Here is a 6,163-nt window from a genome sequence, read left to right on the forward strand (position 1 = left end):
ACTTATTTATATTTATCAAGAATGTATGGCAAGTAGTCCTGCAGTCACTGTAGTTTATAATTATTATTAAATTTGGGTATAAACCACATATCAATATTTCTCATACCCGAAATTCCGGGCTTAAGGGAGGCCGTGGCCTTTAAAAAGATGTGTAGACAATGCTTAAAATGCATAAAAATTTGTTCAGTGTTTTCTAGAAGTCTTTGCGAAGTGTTTTTCTATTATCTGGTCTTTTAGTTCTTCTAGCACTCCTGCGGTCAGTACGTGTTCAAACGCTTTTACATAGTCTATAAATTCCGTGTAAAGGGGGTTTAGTATATTGGGCGGATTTTCTATCACTTCATTGACAACTTGGATGGGATCGATGATTGCGTACGCTGTCCTAAATTGGGTTGGAAATCCAGGCTGCCACCTCTGAGGCTAACTATAACTTTAGTAAACAGCTTGTAAGCAGCTGAGAGTAAGATGGTGGGTTTGTAATTCTTGAGGTCCTTGGGATCGCCCTTGTTGGGAATCAGAATATTGTTGGCGTTTTTCCAGACTATCGACAATTTATGAGTCTTAAAGCATTCCGAAAATAGTACAGCAAGCTTTTCCAGTACAATATCTTCTTCTTAGTTCAGAAGATCCATGGTTATGCCATCGTCACCTGCTGCGTTTCCTGTTTTCATGCTTTTGAGCGCCTTTCTTGCCACTGCTTTAGTTACTAGTAGGACATCCTTAAGTAAGCTTGTAATTTCAGTAGTTTCCCTTGGTCCAACGTCGCTGCCACGCTGCCTGGTGGGTGTACAATCGTTCTCCTACCTTCATTAGCACGTCCAAGTTGTGCGTAATGTTACCCTGCTCCTTTCTGAGTGCGTACATCCTGTCTTTGTGATAGCTAGATTTCTCTTTGTTGCTTTCAGGCTCCCCCCCTATTTACAGCGTTCCTCGATCACTACCATGTAATATGCACGAATTTTGTTCCTTTTACTTCTATAATTCAGCTTCGACAGCTCGGCTAATTCAATCTGATCTGCCGTGCTTGAATTTAAATTAAATTACTTCAATCTGATCTGCCCTACTTGACATTTTCATGTTCTTACGTTTGACAATTAGCTCTTTAGTTGCACAGTCATATTTTCAGTTTATTCCATACAGGCTGTTTCTCCCGCAGCTGCCGCTGATTCACTGTTTCCCGATGTTATGTTGCTTGTTTGTCTTTATCTGCATTTCGCACAAACTACATGACTCTAGGGGAGAGCAGTAAAAGCTCTCAGAAATCGACAGCTTGACAGAGCCGAAGGCCTGAAATACTAGACCGCATTACAGCCGCTCTAATTCACCCTATATGTTGAAAAGCAGGGACGCAAAATCAAATTACATGAAATAGCTATTAATACACTAAATATACAGATACTGTATTGAGCACACTGTAACACTGTAACAAGATACTGTAACACTAACCATTTACAGACCATTATATATTATATAATCTATAATACATTCAAAGTAATGTCCATGCAGTGCAAAAAGAGCGAAAAAGTTGCGGCAGGAATGATATATGGGAATCAATACAAGGCAGTCGCTATGGCAAAGACTTGTCCTTTTTGGCAATGTATGTTCCCATGTTGAACCCTATAAATACTGTCGGAGTTTTCGGAAATTCCTTTCCTGGAGTCTTATATTCTGGTGCTTGAGTTCGTTAAAGAGTCTTGGGAGATTGTTTCGTAGGGTTTGCAGTCCGTATGTTGTTTTGTACGTTTGGTCATGAAAGGGTTGAACATGCCTTCTTCTGTATGTTATTGTGATTTCTTGGAGTTTTGCCCATTAGTAAAAATGGAGTTGGTAGGCGTTGCATGTTTAACGGCTTTACACAAAAGGTAATCAAACATTTTTGCAATGGGCATTCAGTTATATTTAAGCGGCGAATGTTGTTTGTGTGAACGTGTAGGACTGTTTTGAAGGACTCTTTATTCTTTTTTTGCAATCTATGCGCACTATGTAGATTCGTTTGTGTAGTTGATGCCCATACTAGGTGGCAATAATTATTTCTGGGTAAAGCGAAGCGTTATATACAAACAATAAATGTTGCATGGTAATATGTAATTGTTGCGGTCAATTGAGCTTAATACCTCGTGTAACTTGGAGACTGTAGAACTTACGCGACTATTCCATGTGAGGCTTTCGTGAAAATTTTTCACTATGGTATTAATTGTTGGTTGTACATCAACGGCGGTTGATCGTAAAGATGAACCGCCCGCACCGGCACCCTTTGACACCGGTGGCCATATTTCGGTAATGAGCTCAGACCTCACTCCAGCGGTGCCCAGTGTCGTACAGGTCGCCGATGGAGGGACGTCCGCCGTCGCCGGGATGTGTACTTCCCGGATTCCCATTGGTAGCTATGAAACTGTCTTTCTGTTTGCCGTATTGCAGCGATGCCCTTACGCCCATAATTATACTAGGCTATGATTTCCTGTCGGAACATTCGGCTCTTATTGATTTCCCCGCGGTTGTACTCCGCCTTTACTTGCCTTCTCCCAATTCCACCCCTGAAGAAGCCGCCCACATGCCTTCAAATGTGCTCAAAGCCGAATAACTCTTATTCCGTATTGTCTCCACGCATGATGATCGCTTACGGGCACATGCACCAACCTCCATTCACTTGTCGTCGAGCCCACCAGATTCTGACAGCGACTACGTATTTTCGACTGTTCTGTTAGTGTTCCTGTCGCGCGAAGTGGCCCTACCACATACTGTTGTGACAATTGTGGACAGCAACATTCGCCTACCAATCCTCAACTCTGGAACGTCCCCACAAGTTCTACTGAAGGATATATCTCTGGATACACTGCGGCCGATAGGTGACCACCAAGTGTTAGCTTTGTGCGTGGACCCACCCCAGATTTCTCATACCCAAACCACTTCAATTCCTTATGTCGAGGATTTCGCCAAAATGATCGCTTCCCATTTTCCGGTAGACCAAGGTGTCGCTGTACGCCATCTTTTGAGCACCTACCTAGACATTTTTTACTTCAATAATCGTCCTTTCGGTCAGACTACTGCTACTCAACATCGTATAGACTCCGGTTATGCTAGCCCTGTCCACAGCCACCCATACCGTGGGTCCCGTGCTGAACGATTGGTCTTTGAGCAGGAAATCAAAAGCATGATCCGCAAGGACATCATAACCTTCGTCGAGCCCCTGCGCTTCGCCTGCTGTTTTAGTTAAAAAGAAAGTTGTCAGCTGGCGGTTCTGCGCGGAATACCGACGCCTCAACCAGATCACCAAGGACGTTTATCCATTGCCACACGTTGGCGACGCACTGAGCTGGCATGGAGCCAACTATTTTCCATCTATAAGCATTAGGTCTGGATATTGGCAAACTTCTGCTGACGAATCCGACCGCAAAAAAACGCCGTTTGTTACACCCGACGCCCGCTACCAGATTAAGGTAATTCCGTTTGGCCCATGTAACGCCCCTGCTACCTTTAAGGGGATGATGGACTCGCTGCTCCATGGGTTCAAGTTGTCGACGTGCCTATGCTATCTCGATGATGTGATGGTTTTTCACCTACATACGACACCCACCTCAAGAAGCTTTCGGCAATGTTGGAAGTGTTTCGACAGGAAGACCTTAAGCTAAACTCACAAAAATGTCACTTTGGCAGCCTCAGAATTAGGCTATTGTCGCCGCCGCATAATTAAGATTCTTGAATACCTACAACAACAGGCCGGCCAGAACAGTGTCATCGCCTATGCTAGTCGTCTCCTGTCGCCAGCCCAACGCAATTACTCCATAACGGAACGGGAGTGCCTTGCGCTTGTCTGGGCTGTCGCCAAGTTCCGCCCATACCTTTAAGGTAGGCTCTTTGGGTTTATCACAGACAACCACGCTCTGTGCTGGCTTCCATTTTCGAAAGATTCCACGGGCAGGCTTGGTCGATGGACTCTCCGCATTGAAGAGTACACTTTCTCTGTGGTGTACAAATCTGGCCGCTTATACCAGGACACCAACAGTCTGTCACGCATTCCTGTGGATTCTCCAGGCCTGAGCGGAGCAAGTTCTACTACCTGCCTTTTTGCCATCTCTGACTTCCTGAACATTTCTGAAGGACAGCGCCGTGACGCATCGCTACGCGTAATCTTCGACGGTCTCGAATGCTCAACACATCACCCTTCTCTACGTGCCCAATCAATTCGTGATGGCACCCTCTATCGTCGCAACTTCCGCGCCGATGGTCCCGAAATGCTCCTCGTTATACCTCAAAACTTGCGCGCGACCATCTTGCACCTGCAGCTTCACGATGTCCCCACCGCTGGCCATCTCTTAATAACCCGCACGTACGACCGTGCGCGGGGTCGCTTCTATTGGCCCGTGCTATGCAAATGCGCGCAACGATACGTGACCGCATGCGACCTTTGCCAAGGGCAGAAACCAATCACCACGCTCTCCACCGGTCAGCTTCAACCGATCGAAATTCCCCTTGAGCCATTTTCCGTGTAGGTTTGGACTTACTGGGCCCTTTTCCGCTATCCAAGTACGGACACAAGTGGGTGGCCGTTGCGACGGACTATGCAACACGTTTTGCGATCACCCGCGCCCTGCCTACGTGTTGCGCGACCGATGTTGCCGATTTTCTCCTTGCCAACGTCATTCTGCACCACAGAGCTCCCCGTCACTTGCTCACCGATCGTGGCCGATACTTTTTATCCAAAGTTGTTGACGACCTTCTGCGCTCATGCTCTACTCAGCACAAATTTTCCAGAGCATATCATCCGCAAACAAACGGGCTCACCGAACGACTAAACCGGACCCTTACGGACATGTTGTCTGCCTACGTCTCAGCGGACCATCGCAATTGGGACATCGCCCTTCTCTACATTACATTCGCCTACAATTCTTCGCGTCCCCACACCATGAGATTTTCCCCTTTCTACCTTCTTTACAGCCGTGAGCCTGCTTTGCCCCTGGACACCTTACTGCCCCCTTCTGCCCCCTTGTCCACCGAATACACTCCCGATACGATCACCCGAGCTACTTTTCCAAGGCAGATCACCAGCGACCGTCTTCACGCATCACAAGCCTCTCAGAAGCACAGATATGACCAGCGCCACCGGCCAGTACACTTCCCTTCGGGATCATTGGTCCTTCTTTGGACACCATCCCGTCGCGTGGGACTTTCAGAGAGAGAGAGAAATTTTATTGAAATGAAAAAACACAGAAAGGTCGGCCTGACAGTAGTATATCTGGCCAGCTATTCTGTGTGTGGGAAGGGAAAGTGGAGGAAAGAGTGTGGATAGTGGACGAGAGAGATGAAGATGGCGGAGAAATAAATAAAGGGCTATGTATAGAAGATGCGTATACCGATACGGTGTATATGTTAAAGTTAAGCCGGACGGGCCTCAACTACAATATCTCTGAGAGGCCGCTGCTGCGCAGAAATGTCAGCACAGCTTTAAATGCCTTGTGGGAACGCTTCGCGTCTGGCCAAGGTCCCAGCAGCACTTCCTCCGACACCACACGACAGTCCAAACGGGCCAATGTTCTCACTAATTGTTCTCGAGGATGCGCATAGCGTGGACAGTGGCAGAGAACATGCGAAATAGTCTCTGGTACATGGCATGTCTCACAGTCGGGGTCACTCGTAAAGCCAATGAGGTGCTTGTAGCGACGGCTAAAGGCTACGCCAAGCCGTAGTCGGTGAAACAGCGTGGCGTAGTTTCGCTGAATACCAGGAGGTAACCGAAACTTGCAGTCGGGGTCCAGGCGGTGTAGCCTTCTATGACGATTGTCAGGGTGAGACCAGTGACTCGCCGAGGCGTGGCGGAGAATGGTAAACAGAAGGGCGGTCGTGTCTGTCCTTGCGAAGGGCAGACGTACAACATCTGCATTTGCAGAAACCTTCATTGCCTCCTGGTCAGCCCAGTCGTTACCAGCTAGCCCGCAATGGCCTGGTACCCACTGAATGGTGAGGACATGTCCTTGTTGCAGTGCCAATGAGCATAATTCGAGTACTTCCGCAGCAAGGGCATAATAAGGTCCTTGCCTCATAACTCCATTGAGGACCTGGAGTGCTGGCTTGGAATCACAAAACAGGGTCCAAGCTTGAGGTCATTCACGGGAGACTAAACGAATCGCCTCCCGTATGGCAACCAACTCAGTGGCAGTAGAAGTTG

Source organism: Haemaphysalis longicornis, unplaced genomic scaffold (assembly GCF_048455015.1).
Source record: "Haemaphysalis longicornis isolate Haplotype H1 unplaced genomic scaffold, Haemaphysalis longicornis Haplotype H1 scaffold_4, whole genome shotgun sequence".
Lineage (NCBI taxonomy): Eukaryota > Metazoa > Arthropoda > Arachnida > Ixodida > Ixodidae > Haemaphysalis > Haemaphysalis longicornis.